Here is a 13,264-nt window from a genome sequence, read left to right on the forward strand (position 1 = left end):
ATCCAGGGTTACTAGTGTACCCCGCAGGAGGGCTCTCGGGGAGTTGCCAAGTCGGTCCCAATGCCGACTGTTCGGCTGTTCGGAACAGATGAACCATGGCTTCCAGACCGAGAGCGGCATCTTACAGTTACGCTTCGACTCGGGCGCAAAAACCGACTCGGCCCCATCCGTGAACGCGTCGGTGAGGCACCCTAGCTCGCAAGAGCATCTCTCGTCGGGGTCTGTTGGACCCGAAACATTACGAATTTCTCCCATTTAAACGAATCCAAGTTAGACCTCTCTGACTCGGAAAGAAAACATCCATTCTGAAATGACAGCTTTCCCCAGTTGACACTTTTTACGCTTTATTGCCCCCTTGTCGTGATTAACCAGTAGTCCTATGCTTTTCATCTCTGCTAAACATACCAGTCCTTGGTATAAAGTGAATGACAGATTTGTGTCATCCTTCGCTGGCTTTGGTCATTCATTGCTGGATTGATCACTGGCTTGATGCTGCGTAGTGATATGAAAACCAAAAAATAAGAATTTAGAGTTCATAGTCACATACATTTATAATCTAAATGAAATGTTTGGTGCACGTATAAAAAGCAATTTATAACTAAATAACAATCATTTGCAAACGGAATAGCAATGAGATAATTGTGTCATCGGTTAAAATGAATATTCTGTGGCCTTTTTTTCCTTTCATGGTGGAGTCTCCAAGAGTATATTGGCTGCCATATAATGGCAAGGTTAAGGTGATTTCTTCATCTTCATCATCCTTCATTTTACAGTCTTGGTGCAGTTCTCAAAATGTTCAGTTACTAAAGAAGACAAAATGACAGGAAAATTCTCAGTTGGAAGTTGCGTCCAGGTATTCCATTAGTTGGGAAGATGGTGTGCAGCTAAAGTAGTCAAAGATGACGAATGGTCATACCTAGTGAGTTTTATTGGATATACTGGGCGTGGTATCTGGGTGGATGAACGTAACGTAAGACATCCAGTACCTCCCTATGAAGAGTATCATCAGAGACGTAAGTAACATGCTCATGTTCCATTTTAACATTCAGTTGTTGGTCTACCGGTATATCCGAAAGAAACATGATTTAAAAATTAGTGTGTATTTCCAAAAGATACCGGTATTTTTAAAAAGAATTGATAAATGAATAACAAATTTTTTATTTCCTTGTAAATGCACTGTACATGTTTCTGAAAGAAAAACCCAATTAGGAAGGATTAGTAAATCGGAATATTTGCGGCAGGCACGTTTTCTGTGGTACATGTAAAAAATTGTTACCTGTTGATGTAATGAAATGCCATAAAACCCTAGAAAGATATTTGAAAAGTCGTCCCGTCTTCATAAATCACAGATTTCTACCTTTGAATATTTTACAATTTAACACGGGTAGCATTACAGCCAACAAATATCATACATCTTTGTTACAGAAAACCGCAGGCAAGCCACAAAAAATCACTGTCACAAAAGTGTCAAAGGAAGCAGTACAGTTTTTGAGAGAAAAAATGTTAGAATGGTGCCTTTATGTCCATCACTTGTTTCAACCTGATCGCCTTGCTGCAAGATGGAACTGCAGTAAACCTTGAAAACATTTCATTTTCAGGTACAGATTACTCAGATAAATGTTTTAGGGTTTCCTATATACATCTTGGTCATGCATTTTTTAAACTTCTTATTCCTGAAAAAAATCCTGGAAAAGTCATAAAATGTAGTTTTCCGGGAAATAAAGTTTTCTGTGGAAACCCAGTTTTCACAACCAAGAGAGCAATTTAATAACAAGTTGACTCTAGTGTTTGATTTAATTTAACTATTTTGATATGTTTTCTGTTATCTTTATATTAGTTGATGAAATCTGAAACATGCCATAATCAGGGGGGATCACAGAAACGTTTTATAAATCCCGAATTTTGTACTGGTAGTTTCCAGTTCGGGTTATTTCTTTTACAAAAAGCCCAAAATGGAGGGCCTATTTGGAAAGACAATGAGAGCTGGGCGAACAGTTTTACTATTTTCGATATATCTTTGGGAAAAGGCAAATAAAAAAAAATCGTGACTAAAACCCATAAATTGAAACAAAAAGTGATCTACTGGCCAAAATCTTGAATTTCTGGCAAAAAACCGGAGACAAACCTCCTCCGGGAGTCAACAGGCTGCGCTATTTCGCTCTGATTTTTCACGGCTGTCTATGCGTGCACTGAACTAAAGGAAGCCCATTTGAAGACAAGGTAAAATCGACCACGTTTGCAGCCCCGGTGCAGGCAACCAAAGTTCTTCGGGCCTCTTACACCCCCCCAGCGGCAACTTAAAAAATAACAAAACAAAACAAAAAAGCAGAGTGTTCTTGGGTCATTCAGCTTTCTATTGATTTTTAATTTTAAGTAGGTTACTTAACCAATGAAATTTCTAATTATCCACCAAAAACAAACTCATCCCCCCCTTAAAAAAGTGAACGCTACCAAGTCTGTCATCAGCAGCCATTTTTCAAATGACATCCCTCCACCTTTTGAGTCTATTGGAACAATTTGTCAGTAGCATTTTGCTGTGCTTGGCCCTGGGATGGGTGCCCTTGAATGTGGAGAGTTCATTCTGGGCCATTCGTCCACAATCCTACAATTTCTTGGGCCACACAATCTCATCTTTTTCAAATAAACTCTAGGGATACTTTTTCAGCGCCTCGGCTGGGCGAAGAATTCTCCCTGAATTGGGCAGAGCACCCTTATGGGCGCGTATTTTGGTGTAGTGCAACCTTTAAGAGTTGAGACGTGTCCGGACGGACTCACAGTCCGGGGACTTTGCCATATTGATGCGCGCGCATTAATTCAAATTTGTCAAGGAAGAGATGCCAGTGAGATTTGTGTGCAGGCCAATTGTGCATTTTTGCTACATGATGTACTATTGTAGCGTTTTGATCGCTCAGTCTTTGCAGAGCAAAATTCTGTGCGGTATAACTTGGTTAATAACGGTTTTCTTATCTACGTAAATATGAACAACTCGAAGCAATTCTCTGAAATTGCCAAATGGTTAAGATCGTGGTTATCAGATCGTCATATCGTGGGTTCGAATCCCACCGGTGACTTTTATTTTCCCAAAGTTTGCTTTCAGTCAGTACCTATAAGAGACTCTAATTCACCCCTGCCAAATACCAACAGTACCTTAGCCCACGGGTTAAGCTCTTCTGCTGGGACTGTCCGCGAGGTCCAGGTGAGCGCCTTAGTACAGGTTCGAGACCGTATGGCCGACTCGGCGGCCAGGGCTTAGGGGCTTGTCTCGTTTCCTCCCTTGCATGGTCGCTCAAACTCTTTTTAGAGTTAAATGGATGGGCAGGGAGGAAGTGTGGTGGGCCGGGAACCCCGAGATCCCAGAAGAGTCCTATATGGAAGCCGGTAACTGCGATTCCTTGCGAATTTCAGGAGTCCGTGCGCCTGAATGCTTGGTCAACACCACATAACTTTTATATTTTTCTCTCATTTTTTTTTTCGTGAGCGCAAAACTCTCAAGGCAATTTTCTGGGTTGAATACACGGATCACTTTTTTATTCATAATCTACATTTCTTAAATTTTCGACAATAAAACCGATTTCAACCGTGTTGGGGTCCAATTCTGCCTAGTGATCTCAATCGAAAAAACAGCGACGTATCTCTATGTGAATTTTTATTATTGACGGTGCAAGAGAAACAGATCAAGGGATGGCACTGTCTAGCACCTTATTTCATTGACGGAAGAACATTTAGTACAATTTCGCTTGCTTTCAACTGCAGAATCACTTGATATTTTCAAACAGAAATCCTCACAAAAGACATGCATGTCCCATTTGTATTGGATTAATCTTCTTGTGTCACGCAAACGGATCTACTCCCCCAAATACAAGCACAAAACTGGTCAAACAAAAGCAAAACAAACAAACAATCAATCCCTATAGTTATTTGAATTTCAACAACAGAAAATGACAGAGAATCCACTGGATGTCGAATCAGTAAAGATTTGGGTTTTACCCTAATCACGTCCTAAAAGCTGTATACAGCCTCTGTATCACGGCGCACTTCATTCAGTTTTGTTTTTATCTCCACGTAACCCACGTTACATTTAATTTTGGCAAGACCGAAACTTCATGATGTCATTTATATCAAGAGCCTCACTGGCCCTAAATTTTACATCCGTCGTCGAGTTACAAAAAGGGACAAGGGAAAAAAAGTCACCCATGTTACTTGGTCAAGAGTATGTCCCTTTTCGAACTCAAATAGAGCACTACCAAAATTTACCTGCCATTTCTCAAAACTTAAGAAAATATTAAATGCAAGTATTGACCATTCCGTATTTCCCTAGGTGCTGTGCATGAAAACGGCATGATGAAACACCGTCTTTGGAGTTACTATGAACTCCTGCAAAACAGTTATGATTGTACACACACAACCCAAAGTTGGCACATATTCTTCCTATTTCTTTAACTCGTGTACAATTTGTCTAAAATGTACCTTTTTATTCAAGCGCAGGCCTTGAGAATCAAAACCTTGACTTAACACTGGCTTGTACACAGACTGACGTATTTCAAATGGCATAAATGATGACGTGATCTTGTGATTTATAAATAAAATGTAACTTGGATAAAGATGCAAGATAATTTGTCAAAGAAGATATTAGATTGGGACCATCTGAATTTCCAACTTTTTATTTCAATGACAGCTACAATTAAATTGTTTTCATGTAAAACCTCAAAATGCACTTTTTGTCTCAAGTAACCTTGCTTTCAACTTTTGTTTCACTATTTTCAAAGGGTGCTCTAATTGATGATTGATGTTTTGTTTTCACGGTAACGACATTCCCATATTCAAGCGCAACAGACATGCTTTCCCAATTAGAGTTGGGGCTAGGGCTAGGATAAAAGGGTTGGGGTTAGAGATAGGGTTGAGCTACAGATAGGGGTAGGGTAAGGGTTAGGGTTTGGATTGTGGTTAGGGCAAGGTATATATATGTTTGTGGTTAGGGTTAGGGGTACAGTTAGGATAATAAGGTTGGGGTTAGGGATAGGGTTAGGGATAGGGTTAGGGGTAGGGTGAGGGTTAGGATTGGGGTTTTGGTTGGGGTTAGATTTACTGTTATTTTATGTTTGTGGTTAGGGTTAGGGGTAGTATAATAGGGTTGGGGTTAGGGATAGGGTAACAGATAGGGTTAGGGTTGGGGTTAGGGATAGGGTAAGGGTTAGGATTGGGGTTGTGGCTAGGGTAGTGATATATAGGTTTGTGGTTAGGGCTAGGGTTAGGGTTAGAGTAAGGGTTAGGGGTAGGGTAAGGGTTAGGCTTTGGGTTGTGGTTAGGGTTAGATTTAGTGATATATAGGTTTGTGGTTAGGGCTAGGGTTAGGGTTACAGTAAGGGTTAGGGTTAGGGGTAGGGTAAGGGTTGAGTTTGGGGTTGTGGTTAGGGTTAGTGATATAAAGGTTTGTGGTTAGGGCTAGGGTTAGGGTTAGGGTTAGGGGTAGGGTGAGGGTTAGGATTGGGGTTTTGGTTGGGGTTAGATTTACTGATATATATGTTTGTGGTTAGGGTTGGGGGTACGGTTAGGAAAATAAGGTTGGGGTTAGGGTTACAGATAGGGTTAGGGTGAGGGTTAGGATTGGGGTTTTGGTTGGGGTCAGATTTACTGATATATATGTTTGTGGTTAGGGTTAGGGTTAGGGGTAGTATAATAGGGTTGGGGTTAGGGATAGGGTAAGGGTTAGGATTGGGGTTGTGGCTAGGGTTTGTGATATATAGGTTTGTGGTTAGGGCTAGGGTTAGGGTTAGAGTAAGAGTTAAGGTTAGGGGTAGGGTAAGGGTTAGGATTGGGGTTGTGGTTAGGGTTAGATTTAGTGATATATATGTTTGTGGTTAGGGTTATGGTTAGAGGTAGTATAATAGGGTTGGGGTTAGGGATAGGGTAAGGGTTAAGATTGGGGTTGTGGCTAGGGTTAGTGATATATAGGTTTGTGGTTAGGGCTAGGGTAGGATTAGAGTAAGGGTTAGGATTACGGGTAGGGTCAGGGTTAGGATAGGGGTTGTGGTTAGGGTTAGATTTAGTGATATATAGCTTTGTGAATAGGGTTAGGGGTAGGGTAAGTGTTAGGATTGGGGTTGTGGTTAGGGTTAGTGATATAAAGGTTTGTGGTTAGGGCTAGGGTTAGGGTTAGAATAAGGGTTAGGGGTAGGGTGAGGGTTGAGATTAGGGTTGCGGTTAGGGTTAGATTTAGTGATATATAGGTTTGTGGTTAGGGTTAGGGTTAAAAATTAGGGTTAGGGTTAGGGGTAGGGTAAGGGTTAGGCTTGGGGTTGTGGTTAAGGTTAGGGTTGTGGTTAGGGTTAGAGTAAGGGTTAGGGTAGGGGTAGGGTAAGGGTTAGGATTGGGGCTGTGGCTAGGGTTAGGGTTAAGGTAAGGATTAGGGTTAGGATAAGGGTTAGGATTAGGGATATGGTTAGGGTTAGATGTAGTGATATATAGGTTTGTGGTTAGGGCTACGGTTAGGGTTAGAGTAAGGGTTAGGGGTAGGGATACGGTTAGGGTTGTGGTAAGGGTTAGGCTTAGCGATATATAGGTTTGTGGTTAGGGGTAGGGGTAGGGCTAGGGTTAGGATAATAAGGTTAGGAATAGGGTTAGGGTTACAGATAGGGTTAGGGGTATGGGTAGGGTGAGGGTTAGGATTGGGGTTTTGGTTGGGGTTAGATTTACTGATATATATGTTTTTGGTTGGGGTTAGGGGTAGTATAATAGGGTTGGGGTTAGGGATAGGGTAAGGGTTAGGATTGGGGTTGTGGCTAGGGTTTGTGATATATAGGTTTGTGGTTAGGGTTAGATGTAGTGATATATAGGTTTGTAGTTAGGGTTAGGGTTAGGGGTAGGGTAAGTGTTAGGATCGGGGTTGTGGTTAGGGTTAGTGATATAAAGGATTGTGGTTAGGGTTAGGGTGAGGGTTAGAGTAAGGGTTAGGGTTAGGAGTAGGGTAAGGGTTGAGATTGGGGTTGTGGTTAGGGTTAGATTTAGTGATATATAGGATTGTTGTTAGGGTTAGGCTTAGGGGTTTGATAATAGGGTTGGAGTTAGGGATATATTTCGGGTTACAGATAGGGTTACTGGTAGGGTTAGGGATAGGGTAAGGGTTAGGATTGGGATTGTGGTTAGGGTTAATGATATATAGGTTTGTGGTTAGGGCTAGGGTTGTGGTTAGGGTTAGAGTAAGGGTTAGGGTAGCTGTAGGGTAAGGGTTAGGATTGGGGTTGTGGTCGGATTTAGTGATGTATAGGTTTGTGGTTTGGATAGGGACAGTAGGGTGAGGGATATTCTTGGTGTTAAGGTTAGGATATCGTGACTGTTGGTGATTGGGTTAGAGAATGGGACAGTCAGGATCAACATTTGACACAACTGAAAATACGACAACTCGAGTCAACATATTAAAAATATATCATAAAAATGACAGGAACAGTGCTCACTTTTCAAGTAAAGAGGCTTGCATCACACGGCAAAGTATCTAAATAACTAAACCATGTATCAAATCCACCACACAAGTGAACAGTCTAGTCCTATTTATCAGAACTGTTGGTGTTCCCGATTCACTCCAACCCCTGGAAAAAAAAGACCCGCGTGACACCATTAAGGTTGCATCCCGCAAAATGATTGTATTTCTGCATGCGAACTCATTGATGTTCTGTAATCCAAGGGATTTTTACAATAAAACATGCCATAATCAGGAGGGATCACAGAAACATTTTTATAAATCCCAAATTTTGGACTGGTAGTTTCTTTCACAAAAAGCCCAAATTGCGGGCCTGTTTGGAAAGACAATGAGAGCTGGGCAAACAGTTTTACTGTTTGGGATATATCTTTGGAAAAAGGCGAATAAAAACAAATCGTGGGTGAAACCCATAAAATTGAAACGAAAAGTGATCTACTGGCCATAATCTTGAATTTCCGGTGCAAAAACCGAAGACAAACCTCCTCTGAGAGTCAACAGACGGCACTATTTCGCTCAACCGTGTTTGGGTCCATTTCTGCCTAGTGATCTCAATCGAAAAAAAGCGACGTATCTGTATACTGAATTTTTATTATTGACGGTGCAAGGGAAACATATCAAGGGGCCGCACAGTCTGGCAACACTCGCCTCCTTATTTCATGGAAGAAAAAACATATAGTACAATTTCGCTTGCTTTCAACTGCAGAATCACTTGATATTTTCAAACAGAAATCCTCGCAAAAGACATGCATGTCCCACTTGTATTGGATTAATCTTCTTGCGTCACGCCAAATACAAGCACAAAACTGATCAAACAAAAGCAAATCAAACAAACAAACAATCCCTATAGTTATTTGAGTTTCAACAACAGAAAATGACAGAGAATCCACTGTATGTCGAATCAGTAATGATTTGGGTTTTATCCTAATCATGTCCCAAAAGCTGTATACAGCCTCTGTATCACGGCACACTCCATTCAGTTTGGTTTTTATTTCCAGGTAACCCACGTTAATTTTGGCGAGACCGAAACTTTACGTTGTCATTTATATCTAGAGCCTCACTGGCCTTCAAATTTATATCAGTATTCGAGTTACAAAAAGGGACAAGGGAAAAAAGTCACCTAAGTTACTTGGTCAAGAATATGTCTCTTTTCAAACTCAGATAGAACACCACCCAAATTTACCTGCCATTTTTCAAAACTTAAAGGAATCTACATTTAAGATCCTATCTCTGATTACTCCTTTTAGTTCTACACCAGGCAGGGTTTTAATCTCAAGGTTTATTGAATCTGCTCCTGTACCTTGCAATCAGGACATCTTTCTCTGGAAATGTGTATTTCTCTGCTATAGTGGGGGGTTTAGACTGGGCAGCAGTGTTGGGTACAATAAAACAGCATCGTCGGGTAGCCTCTGTAAACAGAGTCCTGACATACCCTGAGGAGAACAAACAATACAGTGATTTTGAATATGGAAATTGTTAATTACAACAGCTCTTCCTTGTAATTTTCATAAAGTGTCATTTGTTTGCCTACATGTATATGTATTTACACGGGCTTTTTAAGCCCTTACTTAGGCACACTTTACGGGGGGAAAATAAAAAGCTGTATTTCCTGAGATCTGTTGAAAGATAAATTTTTAAATCTCCAGTCTTACTTATCTAAATTCTTTTTCAAAAGCAAGGAATATGTCCTGTTGAGAGCATAAATGTACTTCCAGAAAAAGGAGATTTGAGGGGAAATTTTACAATCTACAAACCATGGGTTTTGTGAAATAAACTTGACAAATTAAAAAACCAAGCCCCTACCAAAGGAAGCTGCTTCTTTGATTGGTTTCACCGTAGCTTCCCCCGACTTAAACTTTAGCTTGCTGAGGTGAAACATGTGAGTGCCCTTGGATGTGGTAGCATGGCTTCTGTCACTATTCTCGTTGTAGTGATGGTCAGCAATGTGAAGCCTAACAAATACAAGTGTATGATTCTCAACAAAAGGAAAAATTTATAGAAGTAAATGTGGAATGGCCATATTGAAAGTAATTAAAGGGATGGCAAAAGATTGGTCCAGTTGGATAAATTTCCAGGAGAAGCAGAATGCTCAAAAACATTCAGACTAAGTAAATAACATAAGAGTCAATTTCAAAACTGAAGTAACACCTTAATTCTACTCACCTGCAAGTTATACCATTATATGAGTAGGCCTTCGTCTCGGGAGAAAATTGGTTTATGAGGCTGTGGAAGCTCTCCAGGGAGGACGTCTGCGCTGTGGAAGGCATTTTCCGAATGTCTTTCAGCAGTGAGGTACTCTCCAGGATTTGGTACAGCTGGGTAGTTTCCTCTGTCCCTATAAAACCTCGAACCTGATTTGTTAATATCATTTTGTTTCAATTAATCTTCATGACTCCTGTATTAAAGAACCATAAGGGAAAGCCTGAAAGTAAATTCTTTTTTACTACCTGGCTTCAACCATTTCTCCTTTCGCCTCTCAAGTCGGCCATGGTCACACTTATTATATAGAGCAGAATGCCGTCGGTGTACTCCAACGATGTGGTTACATAAAGAGGCCCACTTGGCCTCCCGGAGATCCTCCTCTGCATCAGTGGTGGAAGAGGCACACCAATAGACATGATTGCTTGTGGACCTCTTCCATTCGGCCACACCCTCAAACCCTTTCCTCTTTGATAACTTATCGACCTTCTTCTTGATCCCTTAATGAAAAATAAAAAATAAATGATACAAATTAAACTTCAGCGTGTTAAGGCTTACGTTTTTTTGGCCAAGTGAAATCACTTTTTTGCAAAAAGGAAAGTAATTGTTCCATTAGAAAATTATATCCAAGATAATGCAAAGATACTTTGGGCCTTTCAAATAATTTCTTGCCATAAATACTTTCCTATGTGTTTCTCAAGAAATCAGTTGAAATTCTGTAGTCTCGACAAATGGTTTGGAGGGTCATAAAAACAAATATTGATTTTGGGATATAACTTTAAATCTTTATCTTCCACTACCGGTACCTTTTGCTATATGCCAGACGTCATACATGTGCAGAATTGTTGGCTCATGTTCCCGCACATATTTGGCCAAAGACCGATGACGGTCAGTGACGAGCTTGCAGACAGTGGGGTCAGCTTCACGTAGGGTTGCCATTGTCCTTTTGAAGCCCTCCAGCTCCATGTGGTAGCTACTCTTGACTTCTTTGCACTAACAAATGAATACACAACAAATACATGTACTAAATGTTAGTAACAAACAGTCAATCTTAGGCTGTCAATCAAGGCGCAGCGGCAGCAGCAAATTGAAATAATCAACTTTCAAATTGACTATGTATACAGAATAAAGTTAATGAAATGAAAGCATCCTTTTGCTCGTACAAATTGTCGAGAACCATTTATCGAAAACCATCGTATGTACATCAACTCTACCTTTCTTTAGAAACAAAGACTCACCTGTACAAGCTGAATATCAACAATCTTGTTGGCGTTGAGTTCTATTGCAGTGTAGCTCCCATATTTAGCGGAGTGGCCTGGACTATCTGCCTGTCCATCCCCGCCGATGACTAGCGCTTGACTATCAGCTTTCAGACGAAGCTTTACTTCGGTGATGTGTTGTGTCCACACCGCTTCAACTGATGGCAAGAGGTGTCTCTTCTGGTGGGAGAAAAAAGTGCGCAGCGAAATACAAGCTGCCCCCATACAGGTCAACATGCGGAGAACCTTTGATGGGCTGGCACCAGCAAACAGGAAAGCTGCAGAGAGTAGCAGATTTCCAGCAGGCGTTGCACCCAGCCATGGCTGGGAACTCCAGGTCGTCCCCTTGGACTTGCAGGCCCCTCATCGCTGAAAAACAGAAACGAAAGTCCCCACAGTTCGTTTCACCAGACTGATCTTCCGTAAACCGCACTTGAAACACTTCCTGAAAAGTTGGAAGAGCTCCCCCTCGAACACAGTGTACTTTGGATGATCTTGAGAAAGAATATCCGGTGATATTGGAACGGTCCGTGGACTTCTCCCCCTTCTGTTTACAAAAGATCAATTGGCATTTGGGTAAACCAAGGTGATACCACGGTGAGTGTAGGAATGAAAAGTAGTTTCTACTCTGCGATTAGAGAAGGTTAATTTTAAATTTAAAAAACACTTCGCTTTGTTTCTGTTGTAACGTTATAAAATGAATTCTCATTTCATATACTGCATCTATCATACTTACTTTTTGAATGACCGGGTGCGATAAGGTTTTGAAGATGATGACGAAGATGATGATGAGGATGGTTCATAGTCGGAGGAATCATCACGCTCTTGTTCCTCTTCGTACTCCTCCTCTTCTAATTCTTCAACTTCATTGTCTTGTACAACCTCGACCTCTGCATCATCAAGCAGCTTCCATGGTATTCCAGTTTCGCTGACTTCGGGAACAGCTTGTATTCCGGCATCGGTATCTATCAGAAAAAAAAATTGTATAAATTTGTTGGTTATCATGAACTGTGGCGAAAACAAGAAAACCGAATAAGAAGAAAAAATGACATTTATAAATTAATATGATAACAAAAAAGACATTTCAAATGCATTTTGATACTTACGTATGTCACAACAAAGAATTTTCACTGGATCAGTCTGACAAGCAGCATCCACATTCTGTACATGTAAAAGAACAAAATGAAAGTTATTTTAAAAATATTTCCAGAGAGAAAAATTGAAAGGACAATACCCATTTGTTCCTCTTGAATGTTCAACAATAGTTGAAGGGAGCAAATGATTGTGATGGACTTACCGACACAACTGGAATCATGCTACTAGCACTCGCAGTACACTCTGGGTCTGGCACACTTTCTATGCAAAAGGTTCTATCTCCAGCCTTTTCCGACCTGGTTGCTCTCTCTTCTGGCTTGTTTCCGTGGAAACACATCCTCCATAACCTGATAGCAGTTTCCAATGAAAGAAAACAAATTAAATGAAATTAATCCTTGTTAAAATGAATAGGAGAAATAGTTCAGTAAAACAACAGTGTCATTTATAAACTACCACAGTTGTGCTTATATAGTGAAAAATACATTGAAAGGCAGAAGAAACAAAATCAGGTGCGGAAACCTTACGGCTAATGATATTGTTGCTTCTCATCTTCATGGCACACACACGAATGTCACGATCAGTAAGGCTCATGCTGATTGAAAAAGAACTGCACCTTGCATATTAGTGAGTGACCAGATAAATGTCAACAAGAAAGTGTTAACCGATTTTTGCAAAAGCACTCTTCCTCTTCTCTTCCAGTACCGGCTCACTTTTGTTGCACATTAGAAATATTGTGGGTACAGCATCGGGACGAAGCATTGCCTTGAACTTAATCCCAAACTGATGTTGTTGATCGTTGGCGTTTCGATCAAAACAAGAAGGCTCGAAGTGTGCGGAGCAGATCACTGAGTGCTCGTTTGGTCCGACCACTTGGCTTGGGTCAGCTTCACTTTCGCCGTCCAAATTCGTCAACATTTTGGGTCAGATGGAAAACGATGCAGACTTAAACCACCTTTGCAACACACTACCCGCCGCAACCAGCAACAATACAGGTCGGTGGCATTCTCAAAAAACTACGTTATTTTCGTGAAGGAGTGCGGCGAAATTCTCAAGAAACTTTACAAGAAGTGCGTGTGACGCTGCCGATCGAGCTGCCACGCATAACTGGGAAAGTTTGCCGATCTCCGGAGTTAACGTCACACATTCTTATGTTAATGAGGAGATAGGCGGGGCGTGTTGGTCACCCCTCAAACGGTTTTTTTTTTTATTGATATCAAGGCGGTGCAACCAAGGTAAAATG

The sequence above is a fragment of the Acanthaster planci genome, linkage group LG11, assembly GCF_054643075.1.
Source record: "Acanthaster planci isolate LZ-2023a linkage group LG11, COTS_SCS, whole genome shotgun sequence".
In the NCBI taxonomy this organism is placed as follows: domain Eukaryota; kingdom Metazoa; phylum Echinodermata; class Asteroidea; order Valvatida; family Acanthasteridae; genus Acanthaster; species Acanthaster planci.